General features: G+C 34.1%; 1 non-coding gene across 1 annotated transcript; it reads right to left on the reverse strand.

Annotated features, from left to right (window-relative positions):
* Positions 1–2,051: 2,051 nt before the first annotated feature.
* On the reverse strand, positions 2,052–2,123 carry TRNAE-UUC (transfer RNA glutamic acid (anticodon UUC)). Its single transcript has one exon. It is a non-coding gene; the product is annotated as a tRNA-Glu (tRNA).
* Between the last annotated feature and the right edge of the window lie 18,186 nt (positions 2,124–20,309).

Genomic DNA, 20,309 nt, shown 5'->3' on the forward strand with positions numbered 1-20,309 from the left:
AACACGGCACACTATAAAGTTTCCCTCATCCACACCTTTTAAACACTTTCTTGGCTTTTCTATTGTTCACATGTTCTTCTTAGTTTTAGCCAAGGCATTCTACTCTTTTGGAACAATGTGGAATTTCGCTGTCACCTTTTGCCTTAGTGGTTTTTATTCTTTTTCGATGCTTGTTCATAACCCGATAGTCCTCATTCAATTAGTATGGAGTGAGAGGTTCAACAACATACTTTTTTCCTTCAATCAGAAAAGTGTATTTGTTGGATTTGTAATAAAGATTGACTTGGTTAGCTTGACCTCCACGTTTAGCTTATTCCCTAGATGTCGTCCTCCAATTATCGCGACCATTTTTGCATGTGGAAGTTAAAGAACTTTTGGCCTTGTATGACTTTCTTCTTTCAAATATGCTTCTACCTTTGAGACATAATGGAAAGCCGCTTCAAGAGTCTTATAGTAATCAAGCTTCAAGGGCTTCAAGATATCATATCTCAAGTTTGCCACGAATCCTATTACAGTACATTCCATTTTATCTTCTAATTTAGACTTCATCCACAAGTTCTAAAACTCATCATAATATTCTTCAACACTTGAAGTACCTTTCTCAACATGTACACCTTCTTGAGCACGTCCTGATAGTATCTTGGAGTCAAGTATCTCAACTCCATAAGTGTAATCAACTCTTGCCAAGTAGGTTACTCATAGTTATGATTACTATCCCTTAACCTCCTCTTGGACTCCCACCAAGTTGATGCATACCCCTCAAATTGCGTGAGAGCATACTTCGCCTTCAATGTTGCCGAGATAATATTTGTTAGAAAGATCCGCTCACATTGAATTTTCCATTCCAAGAACTCATCGGGGTCACTAATTCCTTTAAACCTTGGAAGTGTGACCTTGATAATGTTCAAGCCCCTATCATTATCATTCTTCTTTCTAAACCTATTTCCTCTATTTCCCATCTTATAGCCTCTATATCCCATCCTATCTCTTTTATAGCATATCTATATTTATCTCCCCTACCTTTGTCCCACCCCATGTCCCGAGGTCTTACACTTTCACTTTGTACTCTATTTCCATCTCAACCCAAAAACTAATCATTATTGAACTCCTCATTAGTCTCATCATAGAGAAGATTTTTGTATTGGTAATCTTTGTAGGGAATTTGTGATACATTTTGTGGATGTCATGTAAAGGTTTCATGAAAAGATGCACTTGAATCATTTTGAAATGGGGTTTCATATTAGAAATTGTTAGTCACAAAAGGAAGATTCTCTTGTTTTGGGTGATAGGGTTGTGATTTTAGATGTGGTGTAGGTTGTCTTAGGTGGTCTGGAAGGTTGGGAGTTTGGAATTTCGGGCGTTGGCAGTTTGGGGTACGACTTTGTGGAGGAAAACATAGATTATGAGCTTGTTCTTGAGTAAGGGTGGTAGAATGCATTAATGTCCTAATTATCTCCTCATTATCGGTTTGAATTGCTTTACTTCTATTCTCTTTTTCTAACCTTACCAATCTTTCCTCCATACCATCCTTCCATTCATTTCTGCTACTTTCTTAGAGATGTTTCTGAGAACCTCAATGATGTTCTATGAGCTCTCCCCAATTACACTTGTATTCGACATAATACATACAAAATTTAACAAATGAGGTTAGTAGAAAAAGCCTCACTTCACTCGTATGTAACTCTCAAGTCACCTTCTATGTGTCCTCTAACCCCTGGACATAGTCCTTTCAGGCAGGGCCGTTTAGTCCATGGTCCATTGGATGGTCGGTGCAAGGCCAGAAATTGGAACACATTGATTTCGCTCGTTCCCGTCCTTCGCTTCAGGGCCTGTCCCTCGGGGCGCCGATGAGCACATTGAACTATCCATGTGGCTAAGAGCCCTCACCGCCCAGGCACAACGACGCAATTATCAGGGGCGCGCTCTACCACTGAGCTAATAGCCCGTCGTGCGAGCCTCCCACTAGGGGCCCGCTATGCCAAAAGCAAGAGAAACCAGCGAGTGATCACTCAGCAATGAACACTAACTGAAAGCGGCCGGGAATGAGTACCTATCCCTTACGGGAATCGAACCCGTGTCTTCGACATGAAAAGACGATGTCCTAACCACTGGACGAAAGGGACCAAAAAGTCATCGTCTAAAAATTGATAGCAAACTTGCTCCGTTCAATGAACTCAAGATCACCTATCCTTTGTGATGGAATGGATTAGTGTGACTCTTGATAGAAGGACAACCAAAAAAAAACTAACAGACTTGAATCAAGAAGGTTATCAACGAATTAACATGAGAAAAGTAAAATAAAGAAGTACCAAAAAATTAGAACTAAAAATAAACCAAGTAACAAAAGTAGAAGATTGTTATTTGTTACTTAATTTGAAGAATCAAAGAAATGATATGATTAAAACTAGTAAACAAGTTACCAGAGATGTTAATTAGTTGTTACATAGTTGAATTTAGAAGGAAAATGTGTTTACAAGAAGAAGAAGTGAATTTTTACACTTGGAAAAATTGCAAGCCTCAAAAAAGTTCACCACTTGAAAGATATTGATTAGATGATTTGATGATCAAAACTAGTTAACAAGTAATTAAAAATATTAATTAATTTTTAATTAGTTGAGGAATTAACGGGGAAAGTGATGGAAAAAATAGTCACGAAGTTGGGAAAGTTAGGAAAATTTCTAGTTCCAAAAAACATCCCATACTTAGAATAGTTTTGGGCTTTCAAGGGAAAACCTGCAATTTTCAGCCTCTGAAACTGAGCCCCACGCGCTAAGTAGACGTCTGGGCCTTTTTGGCTGGTCTCTGCTGCGTTGGCTGCTGCACTAGCTTCTGATGCTATGTCGTGTGGCGGTGGCATGGGAGATGACATCTGATGTGGCTGTTGGCGTGTCTGTCCACATGGAAATGTTTTTTCAAATTTTGATTTTTTTTTCGGATTATGATTTTCTTAAAAAAAATTCACTAATGGACCTCAAAAAACACCTTGGACAAACTTTGACTTGAAAAGTTGGAGTAAATGTATTTTCTTCTTTCTTCTTTTGAAAGAACAACAAGAACACCAAGAACACACACTATACTCCAATACACTCAAATAAACTCGAAATTGGCTCAAATTTTAGGATTTTCTTTCATTCAACTAAATGAACAAAGACCACTAATTATTAACCTCAAATTTCTCCTTTAACAAAAGACCCACTCTGAAAATTTGAAAAGTTTGAAAAACATGAAACCCTTTTATGGTAACTTCACTTCTACAACTCAAAATTGATAAAAATTTTAAACCTAGACTCAAAATACACTAGGGAACAATGATCTAGGGTCAAAAACAACAAAAAAATCAGATCTTTTTTTTACCTAAGACTAGATTTGTTCCTAGACTCTTGATACTAAATTATAAAAATCAAACAAGCAAAGACACAAAGAAATAAAAGATATGTGCATTAATTATCAAGTTATTGAAATTATGGACAACAAGGGACTAAAACTCTTAATTCCCAATTGACTTTAACAATATAAATTTAACCTAAGGAAGAATAATCAAATGAAACCAAGAATCACAACGGGGTAACACTTAGATTAATCAAACTCAAGAAGTTAACTAGGAATCACAAGATTCACCCTAATTTAATCACTAGTTACTCACTAAGAAGGATACAACAATTTGAGAGTCAATATTCAACATAGTCTAAGTTTTTCAAAACGATTAAAGAAAAATATTTATAATAAGTTAATAAAGAAGACACTTCTGTGAATAATTTTCCCATGATTTGGTAACGTCCTTGGTTGGTTGCCTTCTTTTGTGAATTCTTGAATATATGAAAGGTCCATTTGCACACATCACCTCTTTCTTTCTTCCTTCTCAATTTCCATTGTATGTCCTTCTTTGGTGACCTCCAATCTCTTGTAATGCTTCCCTTTTCATGAACATTGCTTGTAGGACTTGGAGATTCTTTGCATGACTCTGTGTGAATGGTTTTGATAGGTACATACCAATTAGGTTAGTGTCATCTATGTTGTCCATGTTATCATCCTCCCCTTCTTAAAAATGATACGTCGTCGAATCCAAAGGATAACCTACAACACAAGGAGATAAATCAGTATTATTGTAAACATTATGAACATTATACTCAATCATGTAAGCATTGTCATTGATTCGCTTGACTACATGGAAGGGTCCATCCCTTTTTGGGATTAGCTTCCCTTTTCGTACTTGTGGAAACCTTTCATTTCAGAAATGCACCCACACAAAATTATCTTGATTGAAGATCACTTCCTTTCGCTCTTGATTCTTTTGAATGACCATCTTTTAATTGTTCCTTTGAATGGAATCTTTGACCATGGAATGAATTTTCATCAACTCTTACGCCATTCCCTTTGTATCTACGCGAACAACAATATCACTAGACTAATGAATTATGGTAATAAAATAAAAGTTTAAAAGCATAACATGCCTCAAATGAGAAATTCCAATATAAGAGTATTAAGAAAGAATATAAAAAAAATTCAATCAAGCGTAAACGGTCTTTCCAAGTTGTTGGGGTTCCTCAAATATGGTATCGAAGCATGGTTCAAAGAGTCCGGCTGACTACTTCGGATTGTTCATCCATTTTGGGATGGAAATAAGAAGAGAATAGAATTTTTGTACCAAGTGTACCCTATAGACTCTTCCAAAAATGACTTACAAACCATGAATCCCGACAATAAAAATGCCCTGAAAGATTCCATGCACTTTAAGAACATTGATAACAAACAAAGATTCTACATGGGATACGTCATCACATTTAAGACATGGAATAAAATGAGTCATTTTAGAAAATCAATCCACTACCACAAATATACTATCATGTCCTCTTTTAGTGCTAGGCAGTCCCAACAAAAAGTTCATAGAAATATTAATCCACGGACCATTAGGAGTAAGAAGAGGAGTATACATACCTTGGGGCCTACTCTTGGATTAGGGTTGCTTGTATTCTAAAAATTTTCCACAAATCCTCTCCACATCATGTTTCATGTTTGGCCAAAAGAATTGCTCCTCTTAAGAATATTAAGTGTTTTTGGTGCCCCAAAGTATCCCATCAAACACCAACTATGAGCCTCCTTGACAAATAACTCTTTCCATGGGCTCATGGGTACACATGCTCGACCATCTTTGAACAAAAATCCATTAACCAATTGGTACCTGTAAACGTGCGTCCTTTTATTAAGATTATCAAAGTTATCTTTGAAGTCGAAATCCATAGAATAGAATCCCTGACCCTAAACACTAACACCTAACCCTTACTATAATCCTAAACCATAAACCCTAAACCCCAAGCCCAAAATACCAAAACTTAAACATTAAACGCTTAAACCATAGATATTAAACACTAAATCCTAAAAACTAAAAAGAAAACTAAACCTTAACCCTAAACCTCACCCTAACCCTAAATTCTACACCCCAAGCCAAAAATACCAAAACTCAAACATTAAACTGTAAATTGTAGACATTAAACCTCATATCCTAAACCCCAATCCCCAAAACAAAAAAATTCCAAAACCTTCCCTAATCCAAACCCTAACTCTCACCCTTAAACCCTAAACCTTAAACCCTAAACCACAAGCCAAAACTACAAAAACCCTATTATTAAACACTAAACTTTAAATATTACAAGTCATATCCTTAGCCCCTAACCCATAAACCTAAAAAACCCAAAACCATAACCCTAACCCCTAAACTTAAAACCCAATGCCCAAAATAAATAATCCTAACGTAAAATACTGAACCATAGATATTACCACAAAAATCCTTAACCCCAAATGCTAAACCCTAACCCTAAACCATAAATCCTAAATCATAATCCCTAAAATCAAAGACGAAAATGCCAAAACAGAAACATTAAGCACTAAACCATAAGCATTGAACCTCAAATCCTAAACCCAAACACTAATACCTATAAAAATCCTAGTATCCTAACCCAAACCCTAATCCTAACACTAATTCTACCTTTAACCCTAACCAAACCCTAAACCCATAGCCCAAAATACCTAAACCCAAAAATTAAACACTAAAAAAAAGAGTTTAAACCTCAAATCCTCAACCCAAAACGTAAAACATTAAAAACCACAAACTTTATCTTTAACCCATACCTTAACCTTAACCCTAACCCTAAATGAAAAACCATATATCCCAAACCCAAATTTCAAAAACCTAAAGTTTAAACACTAAACTATAGATTCTACAAGTTATTTTCTAAAACCCAAACTCTAAAACCTAAAAAAAAAAAACCCTATCGCTAACCCTAAATCATAAAGTCTAAACCCCAAGCCAAAAATACAAAAACCCAAACATGAAGCATTAAAGCATAGATATTAACACACAAATCCTAATCCTCAAACCCTAAAATCTAAACAAACTAAGATCTAAAACTAACCCTAAATCCTAAATCCCACGGCAAAAATACCAAAACACAAATATTAAACACAAAACCATAGGTTTTCAACCTCAAAATTTAAACCCCAAATACTAAAACCCATTCCAAAATCCTAATATCTAACCCTAACCCTAGGCCATACTCACACCCTAACCCTAACCCTAACCCCCTTACTCTAACCCTAACCCTAAGCCTTACTCTAACCCTAATCCTAACCTTAACCTTTACTCTAACCCTAACCCTAATACTAACCTTATTCCTGAACCCTATACCCTAAGCCCTAAACCTAACAACAAAATACAAAAATGCAACATTAAACAGTAAAAAATAGATATTTAACATCAAATTCTAAAACCCAAGCCCTAACCCTAAGAAAATACTAAATACTAATCCCTAACCATAAACTCTTAACCCTAAGCCCCTATCTCAAAATACTAGAATTCAAACATGAAGCACTAAACATATAGTTATAAAACCTCAAATACCAAAAAAAAAACACTAAACATAAAAACACTAACCCTAACCTTAATTCTAACCCTTACCATGACCCAAAACCCAAAACTGTAAACTTAAAGCCCAAAATATCAAAACCTTACCATAAAGCCCTAAACCATAGATATTACAACTTAAATCCTTATCCCTAAACCCTAAAATGTAAACCTAACCCTAAATCCTAAACCTAATCCTAACCCTAAGCCCTAAACCCCAAGGCCAAAATTCCAATAATCAAACATTAAAAAATAAACTATAGATATTAAACCCAATATCCTTAACAACGAAGCAGAAAATGTAAGAAAACTAAACCTTCCCTAATTTTAACCTTAACTCTCACCCTTAATCCCTTAAATCCTTAAACTCTTAACCCCAAGAGAAAAATACCAAACCCTAACATTAAACAATAAACATTAGATATTACAACTCAAATCCTTAACTCAAAACCCATAACCTAAAAAGAGCCTAAACCTTAACTCTAACCCCTAATTATAAAGACAGTGCCAAAAATACAAAAACCCTAACATTAAACACAAATCTATAGATATCACAAAGAAAATTCTTAACCCAAACCCTAAAACATAAAAAATACTTAACACTAGACCCTAACCCTAAACCCTAAACCCTAAGCCCTAAGCCCTAAGCCCCAATCTCAAAGCACAAGAACCCAAACATTTAGCTCTAAACCATAGTTATTAAACCTCAAATCCTAAAATAAAAAAAACACTAAACCTAAAACCCTAAACCTTAACCTAACCCTAACCTTTAACTCACCCTTAACCTTAAACTCTAAACTCAAAGCCAAAACTTCCAAAACATTAACAATAAACACTAAACCATAGATATTACAACTCCAATACTTAACCCACACCTAACCCTAACCCTAACCCTAAACCATAAACCCTAAACCCCAAGCCAAAAATACCAAAACTCAAACATTAAACACTTAAACCATAGATATTAAACCCTAAATCCTAAAAACTAAAAAGAAAACTAAACCTTAAACCTAAACCTAACCCTAACCCTAATTCTAAACCCGAAGTCAAAAATACCAAAACTCAAACATTAAAGATTAAATTGTAGATATTAAACCTTATATCCAAAACCCAAAACCCCAAAACCTAAAAATACCTAAACCTTCCCTAACCCAAATCCTAAATCTCACCCTTAAACCCTTAAATCCTTAACCCTAAATCCTAAACCCCAAGACCAAACTACATAAACCCTATCATTAAACACTATTACTTAGATAATACAAGTCAAATCCTTATCCCCTAACCCATAAACCTTAAAAAAACCTAAACCCTAACCCTAATCCCTAATCCTAAACCCGATGCCAAAAATAAAAAATCCTAACATAAAATACTAAACAATAAATATTACAACTCAAATCCTTAATCCCAAACACTAAACCCTAACCCTAAACCATAAATTCTAAATCATTAACCCTAAATACAAAGACGAAAATAAAAAACACAAACACTAAACACTAAACCATAGTCATTGAACCTCAAATCCTTAACCCAAACACTAATACCTATATATATCCTAGTATTCTAACCCAAATCGTAACCCTAACGCTAATTCTAACTTTAACCCTACCCAATCCCTAAACCTAGAGCCCAAAATACCTAAACCAAAAAATTTAGCACTACACCAAAGAGTTTAAATCTCAAATCCTCAACCCAAAATGTAAAACCTTAAAAACCACAAACTGTATCTTTAACCCATACCTTAAAATTAACCCTAACCCTTAATATAAAACCATATATCCCAAACCCAAAATACAAAAACCTAATGATTAAACACTAAACTATAGATTTTAAAACTTATATCCTAAAACCCCAACTCTACAACCTACAAAATCATAAACCCTAACGCTAACCCTTAACCATAAAGGTTAAACTCCAAGCCCAAAATACAAACACCCATACATGAAATATTAAAGCATAGATATTAACACACAAATCCTTATTGCCAAATCCTAAAATCTAAAAAAACTAAACTCTAACCCCAACCCTAAACCTAACCCTTAACCCTAAACCCCAACACCAAAAAACCAAAACACAAACATTAAACCCAAAACCATAGGTTTTCAACCTCAAAATCAAAACCCCAAACATAAAAACCTATTAAAAAATCCTAATATATAACCCTAACCCAAGGCCTTACTCACACCTTAACCCTAACCCACACCCTTACTCCAACCCTAACCCTAAGCCTTACTCTAACCCTAAGCCTAAGCCTTACTCTAACCCTAACCTTAACCTTTTTTCTAACCCTATCCCTAACACTAACCCTATCCTTGAACCCTATACCCTAAATCCTAAACCAACTACAAAATACATCAAATGAAACATTAAACACTAAACAGTAGATATTAAACCTCAAATTCTAAACACCAAGCCTTAACCCTAAGAAAATACTAAATACGAATCCCTATCCATAATCCTAACCATTAAGCCTTAACCTTAAGCCCCTATCTCAAAATACCAGAACCCAAAAATTCAACACTAAACATATAGTTATTAACCTAAAATCCTAAAACCAAGAAAACACTTAATATAAAACACTAACCCTAACCATAATCCTAATCCTTACCATGAACCTAAACCCAAAACTCTAAACCTAAATCCAAAAATATTGAAACGTTAACATTAAACACTAAACCGTAGATATTACAACTCAAATCCTTATCCCTAAACCTTAAAATGTAATCCTAACCCTAACTATAAACCCTAAACACCAAGTCCAAAAATGCCAAAAATCAAACATTAAACAATAAACCATAGATATTAAACCCCATATCCTAAACCCGAACCCCAAAAGCTAGAAAAAACTAAACTTTCCCTAATCCTAACCTTAACTCTCACCCTTAATCTATTAGATCCTTAAACACTTAAGTCCATGCGAAATAATCCAAACCCTAACATTAAACACTAAACCATAGATATTAAAACTCAAATCCTTAACTCCACACCCATATACCTAAGAAAAACATAAACCTTAACTGTAACCCCTAAACCTAAAGACAGTGCTAAAAATACAAAACCCCTAACATTAAACCCTAAACTATAGATGTTACAATGCAAAACTTAACCCAAACCCTAAAACTTAAATAATTCAAAACATTAAACCCTAACCCTAAACCCTAAATCCTAAGCCCTAAGACCCAATCTTAAAACACAAGATAGCAAATATTTAGCACAAACCATAACTATTAAACCTCAAAACCTTAAACCGAGAAAAACACTAAACATGAAACACTAACCCTTAATCTAACCCTAACCCTTACCCTCACACTAAAAACCTTAAAACCTAAACTCAAAGCCAAAAATACCAAAACCTTAACAATAAACACTAAACCATAGATAATACAATTCAAATCCTCAACCCTAAACATTAACACCGAACCCTCATCCTGACCCTAAAGTATAAGCCTTAAACCCTAGCAAAAAATTCCAAAACTCAAACATTAAACACATAAACCATAGATATTAAACCCTAAATTCTAAAACCTAAAAAAAACTAAATCTTAACCGTAAACTTAACCCTAACCTAAATTCAAAACCCCAATCAAAAAAATACCAAAACGCAAACATTAAACATTAAATTGTAGGTATTAAACCATATATCCGAAACTCCAAACCCCAAAACGTAAAAACACCTAAACCTTCCCTAACCCAAACCCTAACTCTCACCCTTAAGCCCTTACACCTTAAACCCTAAAGCCTAAACCTCAAGCCCAAACCATAAAAACTCTATCATTAAATACTTAAACATAGATATTACAAGTCAAATCCTTATCCCCGAACCAATAAACCTAAAAAGAAAAACCCTAACCCTAACCCCTATACCTAAATCCAATGCCCAAAATAAAAAATCCTAACGTAAAACACTAAACCATAGATATTACAACAAAAATCCTTAACACCAAACCCTAAACCCTAACCCTAAACCATAAATCCTAAATCATAAACCCTAAACCCAAAGACCAAAATACCAAAACACAATTATTAAACACTAAACTGGAGGCATTGAACCTCAAATGCTAAAACCAAACACTTATACCTATAAAAATCATAGTATCCTAACCCTAACCCTAACCCTAACAAGAATTATAACTTAACCCTAACCATAACCTAAACCCAAAGCCGAAAATACCTAAACCGAAATATTAAACACTAAACCAAATAGTTTAAAGCTCAAATCGTCAACCCAAAATGTAAAACCTTAAAAACCACAAACTGTATGTTTAACCTATACCTTAACTCTAACTCTAACCCTAAATCAAAAACCATATTTGCCATACACAAAATTAAAAACCCCAAAGATTAAACACTAAACTATAGATTTTACAACTTATATCCTAAATTCCCAATCCTACAACCTAAAAACAATAAACCCTAATGCTAACCCAAAACCATAAAGTCTAAAGACCCAATTCTAAAATACCAAAACCCAAACATCAAATACTAGAGCATAGATATTAACACACAAATCCTAATCACCAAACCATAAAATTAAAAACACTAAACTCTAACCCTAACCCTAAACCCTAAACCCCAAGAACAAAATACCAAGACACAAACATTAAACACAAAACCATAGATTTTCAACCTCAAATCCTAAACGTCAAACACTAAAACCTATTAAAAATCCTTATATCTAAATCAAACCCTAAGCCTTACTCACACCCTATCTCTAATCCCTAACCCTTACTCTAACCCTAACCCTAAGCATTACAATAACCCTAACACTAAATTTAAACCTTACTCTAACCCTAACCCTAGCACTAACTCTATCAGTGAACCCTATACCCTAAACCCTAAGACCAACCACAAAAAACAAAAATGAAACATTAAACACTAAACAATAGATATTAAACATCAATTTCAAACCCCAAACCCTAACCTTAAGAAAATAATAAATACTAATCCATAACCATAAACCCTAAACCCTAAGCCCCCATCTCAAAATAGCAGAACCCAAACATTAAGCATTAGATATATAGTTATTAAACCTCAAATCCTAAAACAAAAAAAAACTAAACATAAAAAACAATAACCCTAACCATAATCCTAACCCTTACCATGACTCTAAACCCAAAGCCCAAAATATCAAAACCTTAAAATTAAACACTAAACCATACATAATACAACTCAAATCCTTAACCCTAACCCCTAAAATGTAACCCACACCCTAAATCCTAACCCTAACCCTTATCCTAAACTCTAAACCAAACGAACAAAGTACAAAAACTCAAACACCAAATCTTAAAACCGAACCCTAAAATGTAGCCTTAACCCTAAATCCTAACCCAAACCCAAACCCTAAAACCTAAACCCCAAAGCCAAAATACCAGAATTCAAACATTAAACACTAAATTATAGATGTTAAAACGCAAATCCTTAACCAAAACCTAGAACTTAAATAATAATTAACACTAAACCCTAACCATAAACCCTAAAACGTAATCTCTAAGCCCCAATCTCAAAACACAAGAACCCAAACATTTAGCACTAAATCATAAATATTAAACCTCAAATCCTAAAACAAAAAAAAACCAAACATGAAACTCTAACCCTTAATATAACCCTAACCCTTACCCTCACCCTAAACATTAAACCCTAAACTCAAAGCCAAAAATATCAAAACCTTAACAGTAAACACTAAACTATAGAGATTACAACTCAAATCCTTAACCCTAAACCCTAACACCTAACCCTCACCCTGACCCTAAACTATAAACCCTAAACCCCAACCCCAAAATACTGAAACTCAAACATTAAACACTTAAACCATAGATATTAAACCCTAAATCCTTAAACCTACAAAAAAAATCTTAACCATAAACTTAACCCTAACCCTAAATTCAAAACCCCAATCCAAAAAATACCAAAACTCAAACATTAAATTGTAGGTATTAAACCTTATATCTGAAGCTCCAAACCCCAAAACCTAAAAATTCCTAAATCTTCCCTAACCCAAACCCTAACTCTTACCCTTAAACCCTTACACCTTAAACCCTAAATCCTAAACTTCAAGACCAAACTATAAAAACCCTATCATTAAACACTAAAACATAGATATTACAAGTCAAATCCTTAGACCCAAACTCATAAACCTTAAAAAAACTAAACCCTAACCCTAACCCCTAAACCTAAACCAAATTCCCAAAATAAAAAATCATAACGTAAAACACTAAACCATAGATATTGAAACTAAAATCCTAAACCCCAAACCCTTTACCCTAACCCTAAACCCTAAACCATAAATCATAAATCGTTATCCCAAAGACCAAAATACAAAAACACAATCATTAAACACTAAACCATAGGCATTGAACCTCAAATCCTAAACCCAAACACTAATACCTATAAAAATCGTAGTATCCTAACCCTAACCCTAACCCTAACAATAATTATAACTTTAACTCTAACCAAACCCTAAACTCAAAGCCTAAATACCTAACCCAAACATTAAACTCTAAACCAAAGAGTTTAAACCTCAAATCCTCAACCCAAAACGTAAAACCTTAAAAACCACAAACTATATCTTTAACCTATACCTTAACTCTAACCCTAACCCTAAATCAAAATCCATATATAACAAACATAAAATACAAAACCCCAAAGATTAAACACTAAACTATAGATTTTACAACTTATATCCTAAATTCCCAATTATACAACCTAAATTACAATAAACCCTAACCCTAACCCTAAGTGTTACTCTAACCCTAACAGTAAACTTAACCCTTACTCTAACCCTAACCCTAGCACTAACCCTATACCTTAACCCTATACCCTAAACCCTGAGACCAACTACAAAAAACAAAAATGAAACATTAAACACTAAACAGTAGATTTTAAAAATCAAATTCTAAACCCCAAGCCTTAACCCTTAGAAAATACTAAATACTAATCCCTAACCATAATCATAACTACAAACCCTAAACCCTAAGCCCCTATCTCAAAATACAAGAACTCAAACATTAAGCACTAAACATATAGTTATTAAACCTCAAATCCTAAAACCAAAAAAAAACTAAACATAAAAACAATAACCCTAATCATAATCCTAACCCTTACCCTGACTCTAAACCCAAAAATCTAAACCCAAAGCCCAAAATATCAAAACCTTAACATTAAACACTAAACCATAGATAATACAACTCACATCCTTTACCCTAAACCCTAAAATGTAACCCTCACCCTAAATTCTAACCCTAACCTTAATCCTAAACCCTAAACCAAACGACCTAAATTACAAATGTCAAACAATTAATGCTAAAATCGAAACCCTAATATGTAACCCTAACCCTAAATCCTAACCCAAACCCAAACCCTAAACCCTAAACACCAAGGCCAAAATACTAAAAATAAAACATTAAACACTAAACTATAGATGTTACAATGCAAATCTTTAACCCAAACCCTAAAACTTAACTAATACTTAACACTAAACACTAACCCTTAACCCTAAATCCTAATCCTTAAGCCCCAATCTCAAAACACAAGACCCCAAACATTTAGCACTAAACCATAAAGATTAAACCTCAAAACCTAAAACAAAAAAAAACACAACCATGAAACTCTAACCCTTAATCTAACCCCAACCCTTACCCTCACCCTAAACCTTAAACCCCATACTTACATCCAAAAATACCAAAACCTTAATAATAAAGACTAAACCAAACGACAAAAATACGAAAACTCAAACACTAAATCCTAAACTCGAAACCCTAAATGTAACCCTAACCCTATATCCTAACCCAAACACAAACCCTAAACCGTAAACCCCAAGGACAAAATACCAAAACTCAAAAATTAAACACTAAACTGTAGATATTAAACCCCATATCCTAACCTTAAATCTCACCCTTAATCCCTTAAAACCTTAAGCTTTTAACCCCAAGACCAAAATACCAAACCATAAAATTAAACACTACACCATAGATATTACAACTCAAATCCTTAACTCCAAACCCATAAAACTAAGAAAAACATAAACCCTAACTCTAACCCCTAAATCTAAAGAGAGTTCAAAAAATACAAAACCCCTACATTAAACACTAAACCATAGATATTAGAACTAAAATCAATAACCAGGACCCTAATCCAAACCCTAACTACCCTAAAACATAAACCCTAATCCCAAGCCTAAAATACAAAAACCCAAACGTTAAACCCTAAACCATAGATATTAAACACCAAACTCAAAAATTGAAAAAAACACAAAACCTAACCCTAACCCTAACCCTAATATTAATAGTAACCCTAACCCCAAACCATAATCCCTAAACCCCAAGCCCAAAATACTAAAACTCAAACATTAAACACCAAACCATAGATATTAAACCCGAAATCCTAACCCTAAATCCTAGAACATTAGAAAAAAAACTAAACACTAACCCTAACCCAAACCCAAACCCTACACCCTAAGCACTAAGCCATTATGAAAAACCCAAACATAAAATGCTAAAGCATAGATTTTAAATTATAAAATCCTAAACTTCCAATAGTAAAACCTAAAAATAACTAAACCCTAACCCTAACCTAATTATAGCTTTAACCCTAACACTAACCGTAAACAGTAAACCCCAAAAACCAAACCTTAAATACCTAAACCCAAAAATTTAAATAGTAAACAAAATATTTAAAACCTCAATCCTTAACCCAATAACTAAAACCTTAAAAAATCCTAAACCCTATCTTTAACCCAAACCCTAACCCTAAATCGTAAAACCAATATTAAAAGCCCAAAATGCAAAAACCCAAAAATTAAACACTAAACTATAGATTTTAGAACTAAAATCAAAAAACACCAACCCTACAACCTAAAAATTTCTAAACCCCAACACAAACCCTAACCCTAAACCATAACCGCTAAACCCGAAGCACAAAATACAAAAACACAAACATGAAACAATAAATAATTGACATTAATCCACAAATCCTAAGCCCCAAACCCTAAAATCTAAAAACACTAAACTCTAACCCTCACCCTAACTCTAAGTCCTAAACCGTAGCCCCTAAACCCTTAAAACCCCAAGACAAAAATACGAAAACACAAAAATTAAAAACTAAACCATTGATATTAAACCTCAAATCCTAAGCATCAAACACTAAAACCTATAAAAAAAATTCTAATATCCTAACAATAACCCTAACCATAATTCTAAATTTAATCCTAACCCTAATCCTAAACCCTAAATCTAAAAACCAAACATTAAACTCTAAACCAATGATTTTAAACCTAAAATCCTCAACCCAAAACCTAAAACAATAAATAAAATCATAAACCCTATCTTTAGTCGATACCTTAACCCTAACTCTAACCTTAAATCATAAATTCTATATCCCAAACCCAAAATAAAAAATCCCAAAATGAAACACTAAACAATAGATTTTATAACTCAAATCCTAAAACCCAAACCCTACAACCTAAAAAAAATACTAAACTCTACCCCTAAACGTAACCTTAACCCTAACCCTAATTCTAAACAATAAATGCGAAACCCCAAGCCCAAAATACAAAAACCCAAATATGAAACACTAAACCATTGATACTCACACCTACATCCTAAGCCCCAAACACTAAAATATAAAAAACTAAACTCTTACCCTAACCCTAAACGCTAAACCCCAAGACCGAAATATCAAAACACAAATATTAAACAAATAACTATAGGTATTGAACCTCAAATACTAAACCACAAACACTAAAACCTATATAAAAAAATCCTAATATTTAAACCTAACCGTAAACTTAACTCTAACCCTAACCCTAACCCTAACCCTATACCCAAAACCCTAAAACCCAGGCCCTAAATACAAAAAACAAACATTGAAAACTAACCAATAGATATTAAACATCAAATCCTAAACCCCAAACCCTAACCCTAAAAAACACAAAACCCTAAACCTTAACCATCACCCTAACCCTAAACCTAAACCCTAAGCCTCAATCTCGAAATACAAGAGCACAAATATTAAGCACTAAATCATAGATATTAAATAAAAAAAAACCCTAAACTTGAAAATCTTACCTAACCCTTATCCAGACCCTTAATCAAATCCCAAAATACCACAACCATAAGATTAAACACTAAACCATAGATATTACAACTCAAATTCTTAAACCTAAGCCCTAAGACATAAACCTAACAATAACATTAACCCTAACCCTAGCCCTAAACCATAAGCCTTAAATCCCAATCACAATATACCAAAACACAAAGATTAAACATTTAACTATTGACATTAAACCCCAAATCCAAAAATCTAAACAAAAAGCTAAACCTTAACCATAACCCTTACCCTAACCCAAAATTCTAAACCCCAACAAAATTCATTAAAATAAAAAAAACATTAACACTAAATTGTATATATTAAACCTCATATCCTAAACCCCAAACCCCAAAACCTAAAAAAAAACCTAAACCTTCCCTAACCCTAGCCCTAAACCTAGCCCTAACTCTCACCCTTAAACTCTTAAACCTAAACCCTAAACCCTAAAACCCAATCCCAAAATACCAAAACCATAACATTAAACACAAAACCATAGATATTACAACTCAAATCATTAACCCCTAACCCATACACCTTAAAAAATGTAATCCCTAACATAAACCTTTAAAAAACTAAAACCTTAACCCTAAACCTCCCTACAATCTTCCCACTCTATAGGACCTTACATAGTCGTCCAATTATCTTTAAATTGATGGTACCACACTTGAGCAACCTCACTCAATTAGTACGAAGCTATCTTCACTTTCTCCCTAAAATTCACCCCCCATGGAACTCAACACCTTATACACACCATCAAGAAATTCTTGGGGATAATCCCCCATCTTAGAGCCAAAAAATATAGGAGGATTCATTCTCACACAATCTCTCAATCTTGAGGTCATAGTACTCTCCATAGCATTCACTCTAGGTTAAATACCCCTATTCACCTGAGTAGTCTAAATTAAGTAGAGCCTCTCTAATATCCCCACTAGTCATGTTTGGGGAACAACCAAAAACTCATTCCCTTCGCCTCCAATAGGAACTTTAGCACCTTTTGGAACTTGTGCAGCTTGGAGAACTTGTTCCACTTAAGGATGAACTTTTTCATTCACCATCCCTTATTCAGTCCTACTAGCAGCCATCCTTCTAGTAGTCATCTTTCCAATAAACAAAAATAAAAGCATTAAGAAGGACACTCATAACTTTTAACTCAACGGCATGACACAAGGGTAGAGAAGAAAGTAAAACTCTATCGTCCTATATCCTCTCGTTCATAAATGTGTTGCGATGCACACGAATGCACAACACTCTACTAAAATCTTGGAACACGACCCGACAACATAACTAGAAGATATGGCATTCCTTAGAATCATTGAACGGTGTGCTTGACCTCTTGGAGGTTTTGTACAAGCCAATTCTTAGGCATCATTCTTTGCATACATATATGAAAAGAGTCCAAGTTTCCATGTTTTTCTTCAAGACGCCTCTCACCTTCCACCTACAACTTTAGATATAGAAAAATTGTATGAAATTAGTACAATGCATGTACTTTGTATGGAATGATGAATAAAATCATGATAAAAGGGACATTTGTATAAAATATGGTCTTTTTGAGTCACATACCATATATAGCATCAATAACATATCAAAACACATATATATGAGACCCTCTTACCAAAGGTGAACCTAACACTCTATTGAGTGCGTTATGAACCAACCACCCATACAATCCCTTCACACACACAAAATAGATCCTTTAGACTACCTAAGATAAGACTATTCCGAATTTCATTAATTAACTTTCCGATTAAGAGTTACTCTTAAGAATCGCCTAAGTAAGACATGAAGAGACCATTCATATGCCCCCTCAACACCTTAACTAGGCAATCCTTAAAGAAACTATAGATAAGGTTTTAATCATTGACACACTTTCTAAATTAAGTCATTATCTTCATTAGTCCGTTTAATAGACATTAACCAATCAAGGACATTCACATAATGGTCTTGAAGAAGACCTTGGGTAATCACACACTAACATCTTCAAATCCCAAATGTGCAATGTCTAGATAGTGTCCCATTCAACTATTAAACTTCATAGTACTTATCCTACACTAGCATGTATCCCATATGATGAGAATAGGCAATAACCGACATAGACCGTACTAGTGTGGTATGGAATCCGAAATCATAACATACTCCGATATGGGTATTCTACTTGTCAATGGTAGAACTAGGACATGTAGGCACATGGTTAAGGAATATCGAGGGTTTCTCTGTTTCTAATGTCATTTTAGTTAGAGCAACTTTGAAAGCATACTAACATGGTGCTAGACTTTATTGTCATAGATTATTTCAATAAAGGAGCATATGAAAAGGTACCATAACTTTTTCATAACCCAATCACATTACACCTTACAAAAGGGGGTCCACTTAGTCTACCTACAAGGTTTAAGAGGATAGCTCAATGACTTTCATAAGGATTATTTTTTGTAACACTCTTAATCTATATCTTCACATGAGTGTCCAAGTTTTGCAACATTGTTTTAAGGTAAAAAATAATGTACATAAGTAATATATACATTTTAGAGTAAAATCATCAAGGAAAGTCTATGATGTCTAGAGACTAGTGACAGAGGCGCTAGTATTCCTTAGCCTATTTAATGGGGTTTAAGGAGTCAGATTTTTATGAAAATTTGTGGAAGGGTATCCAAAGAGTATTATAATATGATTAGTGTCTAAACTTCTGGGTAAGACTACGCAAGGACCACCCCAAGGGTTCTTGAGGTTAACCATCTTATTTTGGCCAAAAAGTTATCAATGACAGTGGCTACCTGCGCTTGCCATTGACAAGGCGTAGCCTGAACGATGGGGCATAAATTCCTTCATTGTTGAGGATGTAGAAGTTTTTCTGAAATGGTAAAAATAAAAAGTCTCTGAACTTTTCGACGGATATGCAGGAATATTGGGGGCATAGGCGTTCATTGACCTTCGCCCCGTAGGTCGGGGTCTTGTAGGTCAGGCCAGTGTTCCACTATGTTATAGTTAGAGGTTAAGGGGTTGTTAATAATCTTATTTAAGTGACTATATAAAATACCCTAAGACTCAATCCAACTTAACACCCACAATTCCTAAAACACAAATTAATCCTCCTTGTCTCAACATTCTCTCTCACACAAAGAAGAAATTCATAAAATACCAAGGATAAAAGCTATAGGGCATAGAGAGGTCAATTTTTGTCCATAAATATTCAAGTAATATCAAGGTATCGTCATTCTTCACCTAAGTGATTCCTATCCCAAAAGGGATAATTCAAAATTTGTTTCTAAAAGATAAGTTTCATATGGGTTTCTTTCTAATCCGAGGTTGATTTTTTCAAATGTGTTGCTCTTTA

This window comes from Solanum lycopersicum, chromosome 9, assembly GCF_036512215.1.
Source record: "Solanum lycopersicum chromosome 9, SLM_r2.1".
NCBI lineage: Eukaryota > Viridiplantae > Streptophyta > Magnoliopsida > Solanales > Solanaceae > Solanum > Solanum lycopersicum.